This window comes from Brachyhypopomus gauderio, chromosome 2, assembly GCF_052324685.1.
Source record: "Brachyhypopomus gauderio isolate BG-103 chromosome 2, BGAUD_0.2, whole genome shotgun sequence".
Classification (NCBI taxonomy): Eukaryota; Metazoa; Chordata; class Actinopteri; order Gymnotiformes; family Hypopomidae; genus Brachyhypopomus; species Brachyhypopomus gauderio.
In genome coordinates, this window is record NC_135212.1 from 34,695,127 (window position 1) to 34,710,100 (window position 14,974).

At 43.7% G+C, this 14,974-nt stretch overlaps 1 long non-coding RNA gene across 1 annotated transcript in view; it reads left to right on the forward strand.

Moving 5' to 3' along the window:
* The window catches only part of LOC143501202 (uncharacterized), a 30,831-nt gene that overhangs the window by 1,678 nt on the left and 14,179 nt on the right, over positions 1-14,974 (forward strand). The window lies entirely within an intron of this gene.

Genomic DNA, 14,974 nt, shown 5'->3' on the forward strand with positions numbered 1-14,974 from the left:
ACAAAACACATTTTAAGACAACAAATGTTGACCAAATGCTGTCAAATAATAAGTAAGCAAGACATACATAAAACAAACAGAACCAACAATTACAACATTAACTCTCAAACTACATAACAATTTAAGAGAGGATTTAAAAACCAGCAGTGTAGGGGCTAACCTAACTTAATTGAAGTCGTAACTCATTTTGTAGTTTTGGGGATATGTTCTCGTTTACGTGTGATTGTTACCAGAGTAGTCACAACATTTTGAATCAACTACAGCTGGCAAATGGGAATCTAACCAACACCAGCATAAAGCCTGTTACAATAATCACAAGTATAACCCTCTAAAAATCCTTGAAGGATAAAATGGCTTAACCTTGGTTAAAAGCCTTAACTGAATGAACCTGGATTTAATGACAGCATAGCCAATTGTTGCTATAGCAGCAATGAAATTATGAAATTTAACAATAAAGAACTGATCAACATTATTGGAACTTTACAACCCCATTAATGAATGTTGTGATTTAAACTGGTTCCTCCTCCATCTTAGCTGATGAAGGACCTCTGTCCGAAACGTCCTGTTTCTCTGGAAACTTTGTGTACTTTACTACAATTTTTATATCTCTACTTATATACTGAATACTGTCCAAAGCAGAGGTGTGCAGAAATAGACATCAGCACCATCAACTCTGCCCTTTATCAATGAAAGTGCCCTTTTGAAACTTTGTGTTTATTATTGTAATGTTCACTGAACGGATCTAATAAAACACAGACAATGTGCTCCGGTCGCTGTCTGGCGTGTATGTGTCGCCAACTCTTTATTGTAGTTCGAACTGTCGCACTCTGGCGCATCTTGATTACATCATTAACCGGTGTATTCCTGGCTATACCCAGAATACTACATCTCCTTCCTTTTAAAGAACATGACTGTTGTAAATAATCATATCCATAAAGTGTCACAGCAACCATTACTCCGAACACTCAAACTTGGTTCAGTTACTTCAAACAGTTCAAATGTACTAAGCAGTATGACAATAACTTTCACTGAAATGTAATACAGTATGTCAGCATTAACTTCAATTTTAAACGTTCCTGAGAATCCTAGCATAACTAAATATAACAATTGTAACCTTGACTCTGGTATTTTCTAATTATAACATCAGAACAAATAATTTCACCATCAAAGTCATATTTTCAAACACTTCCAACAGTTTCTTCACTCTTTTTTTTTTTCTATAAATCTAGCCTAGCTCTTGGTTTCACTATGCGACCTGATTTAGTGGTGGTGAAGTGTGGAGGTTCTTGTGGGAGTGGTTGACCCACAGTGTCCTGCTGAAAGGTCATTGGTTCGGTGTTCTCATGATCAGGGTCATGAGCTCGTGTCTCTGTGTTGGTGCTGCTCTCAGCCTTCAGGAGGTGGCGCCTGTTGCGTCTCAGCATCTGACCTTCTTCTGTGAGGATGTTGTATGATCTCTGGGTGCCTGCTGGATCCACAACTGTTGCGGGTTCCCATTTACCATTTGGCAGTTGGACACGGACTGCAGCTCCTGCAGGCAGGGCAGGTTGTGCTTTTGCAGTCTTGTCGTAGCAGAGTTTCTGCCTTGTCTGACAGACCTCTCTCCGGCTGCGAACCATGCTGCGGCAGACGATCTCCGGTTGAAGTTGTTTCTCAGTGGATGGAAGGATTGAACGCAGACGCCTGCTCATCAGCAGCTGCGCTGGCGATTTCAGTCCATCAACCGGGGTGTTCCTATATTCCAATAGACTCAGGTAGGGGTCTGACTGTTGCGCATGTGCTTTGTCCATGGGGGCTTTGGCTGTCTGGACAGGCCTCTCGGCCAGACCATTACTCTGTGGGTATAGTGGGCTGCATGTGATGTGCTCAAAGTCCCATGTGCATGCAAAGTCTTTGAACTCCCGTGAGCTATAGCAAGGCCCGTTGTCACTGATAAGTGTCTGTGGAATACCAAACCTTGCGAACATAGCCCTGAGCTTTTGGATAACTGTTTTGGATGTGAGGCTGGTGATTTTTTCCACCACGAAATACCTGCTATAGTAGTCGACAGCAACGATGTAGTCAGTGTTGTTCCATGTGAACAAGTCTGTGGCTATCACCTGCCAAGGTCGCTCTGGAATGGGATGTGAGATCATTGGCTCTTTTTGGGCGGAATTGCGTCGCTCTTGGCAGATGCTGCAGGATCCTACCAGCGCCTCTATCTCCTTACCCATCCCGGGCCAGAACAGTACATCTCTCGCTCGCTGCTTACACTTCTCAATCTCCAAGTGTCCTGTGTGAATGCGTGAAAGCATTTCTGCTCTGAGTGAGTGGGGCACGATGATTTTCTCTCCTTTTAGCAGGATGCCATTTGTCTCTGATATCTCGTCCCTGTAGTTCCAGTATGCTGCAATAGCAGGTGGGCATTTCTTGCGTGACTCAGGCCACCCTGAGGCGATGACCCGTCTCAACATTGAGAGTTGCTCCTCTTGTGCTGTGGCAGCCTTGATTTCTGACAATTTGTTGTCACTTATTGGTGCGTTGCTGCCCACAGAGTGTATTTGTAAGTCCATACCTTCACTCAGCGAGTTTTCGTTGCATTCGATGGGTTTCCTAGAGAGTGTGTCTGCAACTGGTATCTGTTTTCCAGGCTTGTGTGTGATGACAATGTCGTACCGTTGCAGCTGCAGTATCATGCGCTGGAGTCTTGGGGGAGCCGCTGCTAGAGGCTTCCGCATGATTGACTCCAGTGGCTTGTGGTCCGATTCGACAACCACCTGACGACCATACAGGTATTGATGAAACCGCTTGCATCCGAAAAGCACTGCATAAAGCTCCTTTTCTATCTGGGCGTAGTTTCCTTCAGTCTCATTCAGTGCTTTAGATGCGTATCCGACTGGTTTCTCTTCTTGTAGCAACACGGTTCCTAAGCCGCATTTGGATGCGTCAACCTGCAGCTTTACATCTTTTGTGGGGTCGAAGTATGTGAGTACAGGGCCACGTTCCTGTGTCAGGAGGTCTTTCACCTGTTGGAAAGCTATGTCATGGTTTGAGTCCCACACAAACTCACTGCTATCCTTTAGCAGCTGCCTGAGGGGAGCTGTGGCCTCTGGTAGTCTGGGAGCGAATCTGGAGAGGTAAGTGACCATGCCCAGTATGGTTTCCAGCTCCGTTTTGCTGTGTGGGGGAGCCATTTCTCTGATGGCCTTGACCTTGCTGGGGTCAGGCCGGATGCCTTCTCGTGTCAGTCTGTGACCGAAATAGCTCACCTCAGTAACACATATGATGCTTTTGTCCTCGTTCAGCTTTATTCCTCTCTCTCTCGTTCTTTCCAACATGGCACGTAAGTTTGCGTCGTGTTCCTCCTTGGTGCGGCCATATACCAGGATGTCGTCTACGATGGCTGCGACACCCTGAAGCCCTTCGTAGGCTTCGTCAACCCTCCGTTGGAATTCGTACTGTGCTGATATGATCCCAAAGGGAAGTCGTTTGAACCTGTATCTGCCAAAGACAGTGTTGAAGGTGGTGAGCATGGATGATTCATGGCTTAGTTTGATTGTCCAGTAGCCTGATCGGGCATCCAGCACACTGAAGTACTGTGCTCCAGCTAGTCTCGGTGTGATGTCGTCGAGAGTGGGGAGCGGGTAGTACGGTCTTTGGATGGCTTTGTTCAGGGGGCAGGGATCAAGGCATACCCTGAGTTTTCCTGTCTTTGGCTTTTCCACTGCCACTAAGGCGTTTACCCATTCAGTTGGTTCTGTCACCTTTGTGATAATGTCCTTTTTTTCCATTTTATCCAGTTCATCTTTGAGCCTGCCACGGAGAGCGTATGGGATGCGGCGAGGCGGACACGCTACAGGTGTGACTGTAGGCTTGAGGTGGCGGACGCACTCACCAGGAAACAGCCCGATGCCCTTGAACACGTCTGCAAACTCTTCTGTGATGCTTGCATGTGTTTCTGGCTGTGCCTGGATGATGTGTACGAGCTTGACTATGTTTAAATCTAAACATGCTCTCATTCCCAAGACTGCAGGGGCATTTTCGACATCCACAATGTCAAAGTCCAACATGATTGTTTTTTCTTTGTGTCTGCATGTTAGTCTGCAGGCTCCCTTGACTTTAAGCCTCTGTCCCCCGTATCCTGATATGTAACCGTCTGGTGAGCCTAACCGCACATCTCCAAACATTCTGTGGAATGTGTTTGCTGGTATAACATTAGCCTGAGCGCCTGTGTCGACTTTAAACTTTAATTTGCTCCTTGCTTTGCCTATTTCTATCTCTGCAAATGCCTGTTCCCTGGCTGTGTTTGCATGTAGCTTTGTTATACTATCAATAAACAGCTCAGGTGGTGACTCTTCTGTGCAGTCCGACACGGTGTGCACTTTCTTTGACTTGAATGTTGTCTGTTTTTGTTGTGTACGTGCCCTACAGACTTTAGCAAAATGATTAAATTTCTTACATTTGTTGCATTGCCGTCCTTTTGCTGGACAGTCCTCTGTGCGACTGTGTGCTCGGCCGCACGCGCCGCACTCCTTGCTCCTCACCGCACGGTCACCGTCAGCTTCGCCGGCTACTTTGCGTCCATGGCGCGCGTGTGCTGCTTTATCAATCCATCTGTTGACTGCATGCACGGATTGGCTAGCCTGGTTAGCAGCAGGGAAGACCATCGTCTTTAGCTGCTGTTGCGACAACTCATGTGAGCGTGCAACGTCAATAGCATTTTCAAGCATGAGGCCTGGGCCGTAGCAGAGTAACTTTTCACGTATTCTTGGCGAGTTTATGCCGAAAACAATTCGGTCTCGGACCATCTCATCGCCGTTGGGGTAACCACAATCTTTCACCAGTAGCCTTAGCTCAGTTACAAACTGGTCAAAACTCTCACTATTCCCTTGCATCTTTTCATGAAATTTATATCGTGCAAAAATGGGGTTTGCTTTTGGTGTTACATACGCTTCAAACCTGTCATAGTATGTAGTTAGCAGTTTCCTTTCATCCGCTGCAAGAGTCCATGTGTTGAACACGTCGCGACCCTTCTCGCCGACCCACAATAGCAAGTAGCTACATTTTTCCTCCTCTTCTCTGGAGGCTAGCGGACCCGAAAACATAAGCTCCACATGTTGGCGAAACTTTCTCCATGCGTCAGGCAGGTTCGACGAGTCCCAGTCCATCCGTGGCGTGGGGACACCTGTGCTGTCCATCTTCCGTCAGCAGGTTGATGTGCACTGAACTCTGACACCATGTAATGTTCACTGAACGGATCTAATAAAACACAGACAATGTGCTCCGGTCGCTGTCTGGCGTGTATGTGTCGCCAACTCTTTATTGTAGTTCGAACTGTCGCACTCTGGCGCATCTTGATTACATCATTAACCGGTGTATTCCTGGCTATACCCAGAATACTACAATTATTATTATTATTATTATTATTATTATTATTATTATTTTACTGAGGTCGGTTTGAAGTGATCTTTTGAAAGCCTAAGCGATTTAAAAACAATGCCCTGAAATGAGCCACCACCTCCAGTGACGTTAGTAACGCGTTATTCTAATCTTACCACTTTTTTCGGTAACGAGTAATATAACGCATTACTATTTCCAGTCCAGTAATCAGACTAAATTTACTTATCCACGTAACTGTGCGTTACTATTTTATTTTCCCTAGTAAAAATATATATTTTTGCTTTCTTCTTGGCTCAGTTCTACTTTTGCGTCTGACCGTAGCGCTCGACTCCGCACGCTGCACGCGAACCTGTGAGAGCGCGAGCACGTTTTACAAGTCATATTTTGCAGTGTCCTTCGTAACGATATGTGGTAGCAGAGCCGGCCCTGATCAATGTGGTGCCCTAGGCGAGATTTTGGTTGGTGCCCCCTGCATCATCAATCATTGTGTTGATTGTGTCACTAGTAAAGAAACAAATAAAAAGCAAATGACTTAAATATTACCATATAACAAGCAATAAATATAAAGGTGTTGCACAAAAAATATTAAAAAATTACATAACGTAGTGCAGAGAACAACTTTTAAATATTAATAATAAAAAATAAAAAATAAAAAACAACAACTACCACCAGTGCAAATCAGGGGTGGGTTTCCCGAAACGTTCGTAACTCTAAGTACTTCGTAACCTCGTACTTACGAATATTCTTAAATTTACGAGTGTTTCCCGAAACTCTTCGTAACTTACGTCGTTCTTATATATATCTCCGGACCCATTCGTAATAGGCCGTAAGGTGAACCTCGAAAAGTCCTTCAGAAAAGAAATTCCGCTCCGCGCTCTCCGAACCAAACACGCTTCAGCTCATAAAAAGAACGAGTTATGTTGAGGTTTTAAAAAAAGTTTTGCCGCTCAAAATACAGTACTTTTTTGTTCGCAGCGTTTAATGGAAGGACTAGTGCCCGGCAAGGCGTATGTACATATTCGGCAGGCGTAATAACACTTTGGCTCGCGAGAAGTGCCACGGTTGAGACGTCATCAGAATGGACCAATCGGATCGCTGGTATGTCAGCTGAGCTAGTAAACGGAAGCAGACGTAGTAGTAGCAGCGCGTTCATCCAGCGGTATCGAAGAAGAGGACATCAAGTCCGAAAGTGTTCAAAAAAAGAAATCTTCGAAACGTAAGGTTTGTTACATGCATATATCGTCTGTTAAGCATGAGGAAATACAGAATTTCACCAGCACAAGGTGGAATACTTATCGAAATAGTCTTCGGCAGTGGCTAGAGTTGAGAGGCGAGTGCAGAGACGTAGCAGAAAGTTTCAAACAGTCTTGAACTGGACTTTGAAGAAATTCCCGATGATGCGGCTTTCCATCCCACACGGTACCGGAGGATTATTGACCAGCGAGAGATCGAAAGAACTCCGACCAGGAAACTTCGGTCCAGATCAAGCCTCTCCATCTCGAGCTCCGGCCCCGTTCTTCCTGCCATCTGCATAATTTGCAAGAAAGGCTGCAAATTTTTTCGTCGCGGGTGGCAGACGCCAAAAAGAAGCTTTGACAAAAACACAGACTTTAACTGCAAGTAAGACTGGGTTATCACCCTCTCCCCCCACCACACATTAGGTAGTCTATGCAAATGCATCCCATCCCCCAACAAACACAGACACACACAGATGTTGGGAGAAGTTGAATGACTATGTAGCCTACACTGCTACACAATCCTTGTATTTGTCTAATTCTAATATCAATGTATGTCTGAATTGCTATAATGTGTTGTGCATGTGTGTGGGTATGAAATTACTTTCCAATAAATAACTATGCCTATAAAATCCCCCCCCCCCAGTGTTTTAGATCTTTGATATAGAATGAAGCACACTTTGACTTTAATGGGGTACTGGGTATGTTTGTATAAATGTCATAGCATGCCTGATGTTAATATGCCACTGAATACCTGTTTAGAATTGTGGCTCCTCATCCTGATGCCCTGTCTGGTCAACACACTGCTTTACAGCATCAAGCCCATCCCCCGGTCCATTCCCCACCCCCGCACTGCCCCTCTCTCACACTTGTACACTTGGGACTGTCCCTGTGTGTTGCTGGGTGGCCCCAGCAACCACACTTGTCTCTAGAGGTGTGTCCTGGCTGTGCTGTACATCTGTGTGCACAAGAAATCATTTTTTTGGGTGCAACACCTAGCACCATTTTTACACTACCAGGAAAAATGAAGTCATTATTTTTTTGCCTGCCTATTTATTCATCCTTTGTTCTTTTCTTTTGTACAAGGCAAGTTGCAGGAAGCTGCTGAAGTGAAGGATGACCAGAGCATCCTCATTCACATCAAGGACAGAGACTGGAAGATGGAAATCTTCAAGTGACATGGATGACAAGAAATCCAGCCCCTGATTCTGTTCTACATGTCATACACTGTGGTTGCAGAGGGAGTGCCTGTGAGACAGATGCTCCTGTTTCTCTGCAGTACTCTGTTGTACAGATTGTGCAGGTGTTCCAGCTGTGTGAACACAAAGGAAACAGAGGATAAAGATGATGATAGCTGCCCTGACACTGACAGTGAGGAATAGAACGTGTGTGTGTGTGTGTGTGTGAGAGAGTGTGTGAGAAAGGGAGATTATATATATATATATATATATATATATATATATATATATATATATATATATATATATATATATATTAGTGGTGGGACTTTAACGCGTTAATTTCGATTAATTAATTACAGGAAAATTAACGCACTAAAAAAATTAACGCATTTTAACGCATTTAACGGACGAGACACTTTTGCACCGTGGAATGTTTCTCAGTGCACGAGTTCCAGACATACAGATTATATGGACGCACAATAAGATCATGCTGGTTATGATCTTGCAGGCTACGCTGGTGGATGGGAAATTTAAATATAAACTTCCAGATGGAAGTAGGCTACAAACAAAAATAGTGTTATTTACACTTTATGTAGGAAGGAGTTCGCTTATCACAGGAGCACTTCCACCCTTCGTTACCACCTCAACGCAAAACATGTTGCGGCTAAAGCTGGGCGTACGCTGTACAATATTTTAAATCGTGTACTCAGCTCCAGCTCAAACTGTACGACTAAATCGCAGGGAGAGTCGGCTCGTGGAGCTGCTTCAACAGTGCGATACTCTCACGAGGAGCGATTTGAATTTCAAACATGTTTGATATTCTTGCGACGCTGCGATTTCTGATCGGGAGTTGTGAATCGCTCCTCGTATACCTGTGTAAACTATACGATGCACGACACGCGATTGAGCCGAAACGAGTGAAAAATCGGCTGAAAATGGGCCAAAAATCGCACAGTGTACGCCCAGCTTAACGCGCAGGTCAGTAATGATAACTTAGCTGCTAAATGTATTCCTAGTACGATATGGTGACCAAACGTCCGTAATTCACATCCTGTGAGGAAATGTCCTGGTTTTTAAACGACCTTCATTGGACCATTAAGACTGGATTAAACTTTCGCGAGTGGCCGTAGCGCGCGACTCCGCACGCGTTTATACATGATGCGTCACATTATTTGTGTTGTCCGCTCTCAGTGGTCGAAGATAAAGACTTACAAGAAGCGCTGCACATTGCGTCAACTGATGCAAGTTACGAACTACCGTCCAGGGGTGAGTTTCCCAAAACGTTCTTAGCGCCAAGTACTTCTTTTTTTTTGTGAACGATTGTTTTATTGATTTTTTCCTTTTCCCTCCCATCCCTCCCGCCTCCCACCCCCCCCCCCCTCCCCCACCGACAGACCCCACCCGAACAAATCAATAAACAGTCATATTAAGAAACATTGCTGTCATCAATCTCCAAAATAATGAGAGTTCACTTGTGCAGGAGAAGCAGTTTCGCCCTATCAAAAGCGTCACGCCATCTTCCCAAAGTCCTGGCGTTGGCCCCGTGTATACGAGCTGTAGAGAGTTCCATAGATATTATGTCCAATAAGGTTTGGGTCCAAGCACTTCTGTGCAGCTTACATGCAGGGTTCCAGCGTTTGGTTAGTAGAAGTTTTGCTGCGGTAAGAGCTGCAAGTAGTAGATTCCTCTGCCATAGTGTCAAGTTGAGGCTTGAGATGTTATTTAAAAAAATTAAGTCCGGGGTTAAAAGGAGGTGTCTCTCAATCAGCTCTGATATGTCAGATGTAAGCTGATTCCAGAATGCTGATAATGATGGGCAGGACCAAAAATAGTGCATAAAAGTTCCTAATTCCCCTAGGGAACAAGAATCACACAGGGGAGAGCTAGTCAAGTGCATATGATATCGTTTTAAAGGAGTTAAGTATGCTCTGTGTATAAATTTCCAGTGAATTACTTGGTGATTCGGATTTTTAGAGGATGTAAATGTTAGACCCCAGATATGTTCAGTCAGAATGTCTTGTAAATCTGTGTCTAGATCTTTTTTCCATACTGGGATAATACCCAGAGCAGTGTAAGTAGATTTGAGTAGAAAGGAGTAAATGTTAGATACTGAATTTGGGGTATGGTCACCCTGCAAAATTTGTTTACGTAAAGGGTGTATGGGCAGATTGGCGTTAGTTAGAATCCCAATTGCACGGAGTACTGACCTGATGCGTAAATACATAAAAAAAGAAGTAGCTGGTATGTTAAACTGAGACTGAAGTTCCTGAAAAGATTTTAGGCCTTCATCATTATATAAGTCACAAATTCTTCTAATGTGTTTCTGAGACCATTGCGGGCAACATAAGGGAGCATTAGCAGAGAGAAGATTATAATTGCGGAAAAGCGGGGAATGCCGATGCCATTTAACGACTGATCCAGTCATTTTCTCAACGGCTCTCCATACGGACATCGAATACGATATTATGGGGCCAAAGCGTAGTTTACATTGTCTAATGGATATCCCACTAAATAACAGTTCCTCAAGGGTGTGTGGTGCAACCAGCGTTTCTTCGATGGAACGCCATGAGGTACAAAGATGTGAATTAAACCACACTGCCAGTGGACGTAGGACAAAAGCTTGAGCGTATAGTTTAAAGTTTGGAAGAGAGAGGCCTCCCTCCAGTTTACTACGCTGAAGAGTTGATTGTTTGATACGTGGACGTTTCCCATTCCAAATGTAATGAGACAATTTGGATTTAAGTTTATCCCAGAACCCAATTGGCGGAGGAAGAGGGATCATATATGAATAAAAATTAATGCGAGGAAGGATATTCATCTTAACTGCAGAGACCCGTGCATGCAGGGAATTAGGAAAATGAGACCAATTAGAGAGATCAGCGTCAATCTTAGATAAAATGCCATTAAAATTTTTCGCCGCAATGTCAATTAAAGACGGGAAAATTTCTATTCCAAGGTATTTAAAGGAGCTGACGACAGAGATAATACTGGGGAGTTTCTCAGTACTAGGATCGAAATTAATTGGGAGAAAGCAAGACTTATTCCAATTAATCTTATAACCGGAGAGAAGACTAAAATTGTCAAAGAGGGTCAGAATATGAGTGATGGAGCTGTTTGGTTTATCCACAAACAACAATATATCATCTGCATATAAAGATATGTGATGAAGAGTGTTGTTAATGATTATCGGTGAGATCAGTGTAGACTGACGGACGGCCTGTGCGAGGGGTTCAAGGGATAAAGCAAATAGTAGAGGAGAAAGGGGGCATCCCTGACGGGTCCCTCTACCTAACTGAAATGGTCGAGAGCAAGTTCGTCCTGTTAAAATGACTGCTGTTGGATTGAAATACAGAACTTTAATCATGTCAATAAAATTCGAGCCAAGCCCCATTTTTTCTAAGACCAGCCATAAATAATCCCATTCAAGTCTATCAAATGCTTTAAGAGCGTCTAAGGAAAAAACTGCCTGATGGGAATCTGTTTGTTCCGAGGAGTGGATAATGTGTAGCAAGCGTCTAAGATTATCTGAGGCGTTACGTGATTTAATGAAACCAGTTTGATCCTGCTGGACCAATTTAGTCATGTATGTCTCTAATCGGCAAGCCAAAACTTTAGCATATAATTTTATGTCAGAGCCTATTAAGGAGAGTGGGCGATAGCTAGCACACGAAGTGGGGTCTTTGTCCTTCTTTAGAAGAACAGTTATGACGGCCATATTAACTTGTTGACGAAAAAACCCTTTTTCAATGGAATATAGTATCATTTCTAATAACAGAGGGCCCAACTCAGTCCAGAAAGTTAAATAAAATTCGTTGGGGATTCCATCTAAACCGGGCGATTTGCCTTTATTCATACATTGAAGTGCATATTTTAATTCGTCTAGAGTTATTGGTTCAGCTAGTGAATTTGCCTCTGATTCTGTGATATGTGGTATGTTAAGGGAGGAAATAAAAGCTAAGGTGGCGTCAGTTTTTGAATTTACCTCAGATGTGTATAATTCTGAGTAAAAAGACCGGAATGTTTCATTAATATCGGCTTCGTCTAACATGATCACACCGGATGTAGATTTAATAGCTGAGATATTAGCAAATTTCTCGTTACTACGCAATCTCAGAGCCAGTAAGTGGCTTGGCCTACTTCCATGAAAGTAATAATTTTGCCTTGATCTTTGTATAAGAAATTCTGCCTTGTGTCTAAGTAACTGATTAAGTTCTTGCTTTATAACAAAAATTTCCTTTGCTGTATCGTCCGAGTATAGGGTCTGATTAGAGTTCTCTAAAGTTTTTAGTTGCTCTTCAAGATCAGTTATCTTTTTAAGCCGTTGTTTATTATTCCATGAAGCATATGATATTGAGTTATTTCTGATTAGACCCTTTATCGCATCCCAGAGTATACGTGGGTCATCCACCGAGCCCTGATTTATTGTGATAAACTCCTTCAGTTCATTTTTGAACTGTGCACAATAATCTTTATCTTGTAATAATTTGGTATTAAAGCGCCAACGTGGTGCTCTTGGTGGCTTAGGTGTTATAACTAATCTAAGGAAATTACTGTTATGGTCTGATAGAGTCATAACCCAAATATCAGCCTTGGGTGCTAATGGAAGAAGAGTTCTAGATATAAACATATAATCTATTCGAGAGTATGTCCTGTGTCTAGATGACAAAAATGTGAATTTTTTTAGGGACGGGTTTAGAGAACGCCAAAGATCCACTAGTGAGGATGAAGATATACATTGTCTGAGTTTCTCTGCACAGGTCTTCTGCATATGAGATTCATTTTCTCCGGATCGATCTAGGTTATGCGATATAACTGCATTCATATCTGCCCCCAGCACCACCTCACAGTCTGACAAGTTCAAGAGATAAGCAGATAACATAGAATAGAAACTTGGGTCTCCAGTAGAGGGGGCATAAACAGACAAAAATGCAATCTTTCTATTAGCGACCAAAGTCTTTACGTGAGCTATTCTACCCTCAGTATCTCCGCCCTTTTCCAAAATAGAAATTTGTAATGTCCTACGTATCATAATCATCACTCCCCTAGTTTTACTGCCCGCAGCAGAGTGAGAAATCACTTCGTAAAATTTATTATTGCACCTGTAAACATCTTCTTCTTTTAGATGTGATTCTTGAATTAGGGCCAAATCAATCTTTTTCCGTCTCAGTAATTCTAAGCAGCTCGTACGCTTATGAGGCTCATTCAGACCGTTAACATTCCAGCTTAGGATATTTAAGTCAGTCATAGCTATCGAATATTAATTGCACTGTAAACATAACCGCATCCCAGAAAGCACAAGTAGAATATACCACATAATTAAACTGGAGTCTGTCAGGAACCCACCCCCGAACCCCCCCCAATAACAACAGAATCCCAAAGAATGCCCTTCCCATAAAACTATTGCAACCTGGGCGAACTAATAGCCCAGGTATGCCTCCCTCCCCTTCAGCAATCCGTGGCAACCACATTGGTCTATACACATCAAGGGCGCTGACCCCAGCCCCCTTAACTTGTCAACCGTTATATAATCAAGGCAGTAAAGGCATCCACTGTTACAAATTGAAAACATGAAATCCACTCCATTTTAACAAGTCATATCAACCGCGGGTAAGAACATATTAGAACAGTGGGATAACAGGAGTTATACGGAACACTCGAATTTCTACTTTCCGATCCCCGAACATATGGTTAACAAACCGAAAGTAAACACTCAGTCACAGCTACCTCTCAAATTGCAATGTTGTGTACAGACTTAAAGGGTCTCCATGTCTGAGCCGGTTGGTCGGATGTGAGAGTTGAGAAGCCTGCGTGCATCCTCTGGATCACTCAGCATTTTAACTTCTCCGTTGAGTAAGACCTTAAGAGTCGCCGGAAAAATGAGAAAGTTCTGAATGCCTGCCTCCCTCATCTCCCTCCGAACCGCGGTAAAGGAGCTCCGCTTCTTGGCCGTAGAAGGAGAAAAGTCAGGAAAAAAGCTAAGCATGGGGCCGCCATTGAACTTTACCGGCCCGTTCTTCCTCGCTTCGCGTAGGATCAGCTCTCTATCTCCATAGCGGAGGAGCTTAAAAATGAAGACTCTCGGTTTCTGTCGATCAGTGCTGGTCTTACTGTATATGCGATGAGCCCGCTCGACTTCTATTTCTTTACCCGTTAGCGGTGGAAACCACTGCTGTAACGACCTCTTGATGAAGCCTACCGGGTCATCCTTTTCGGCTCCCTCAGGCAGCCCCACTAACCGGAGATTATTGCGCCTGCTGCGGTCCTGCAAATCCACCACCTGTTGCTCGAGAACTTCCAGTCGGCGCGTGTGATCATTAAGGGTTTTCTTCTGTGCTCTCTGTTCGCCCGTTAACTGGTTGAATTTCGAACACAGCGATTGAACTGTGGTCATGTGAGAGGAGAAGTCTGCCCTTAGAGCTGCTAGCTCACTTTTCAGGATACCCTCTAGTCTGGTTATGGCGTCCGCTGTCGCCATATTAGTTTGGACCGCGGGGCCGTTTGATTTCGGTTTCTTCTTTGTTGGAGAGGACGTTGGAGTCAGGTTAAGCTGTTTTCGAGTGGAGGCCATAAAGGAGAATCAGAAATATCGTCTGAAAGCAGTGCCAGAATGAATATACATAAACATAAATCCACCAAAAAGAGCTGGGGTCGCGGAGCGCCGTCAACGTGCGTGCGGACCCATGAGCGCGTCACGTGATCTCCCGCGCCAAGTACTTCTTAACCTCGTACGTAAGAATGAGGTAACGAAGTACTTGGCGCTAAGAACGTTTTGGGAAACTCACCCCAGAAAGACAATGTCGAAGAAAATCCAGCAGCTGTATGATGAGGAATAGGAAGTAAAACAGGTTATTGTGAAGAGCGCCACAAATGTGGCTCTGACTGGGGATCACTGGACCTCTGTTAGCAACAAGAATTATCTTGGTGTGACAGCTCATATAGATGATGAATCTATAGATGATGAAGATCCAGTCATTTGCTTTGAGCATGCAGAAGACCACTTCTAGGCACTATGGAGATGCCTGTGGCAGAAGCCTGGGAAATTAAAGAAATTGCTAAAATGCTATTAAAAAACATCTTCTGATTTACTTTAATTCTTCCAATATCCTGAGCAAAACTCCCAAAATTAAACAACATTTTTGATCAGAATTTCCAATGTTCTGAACTGTTTTCTGCACACTA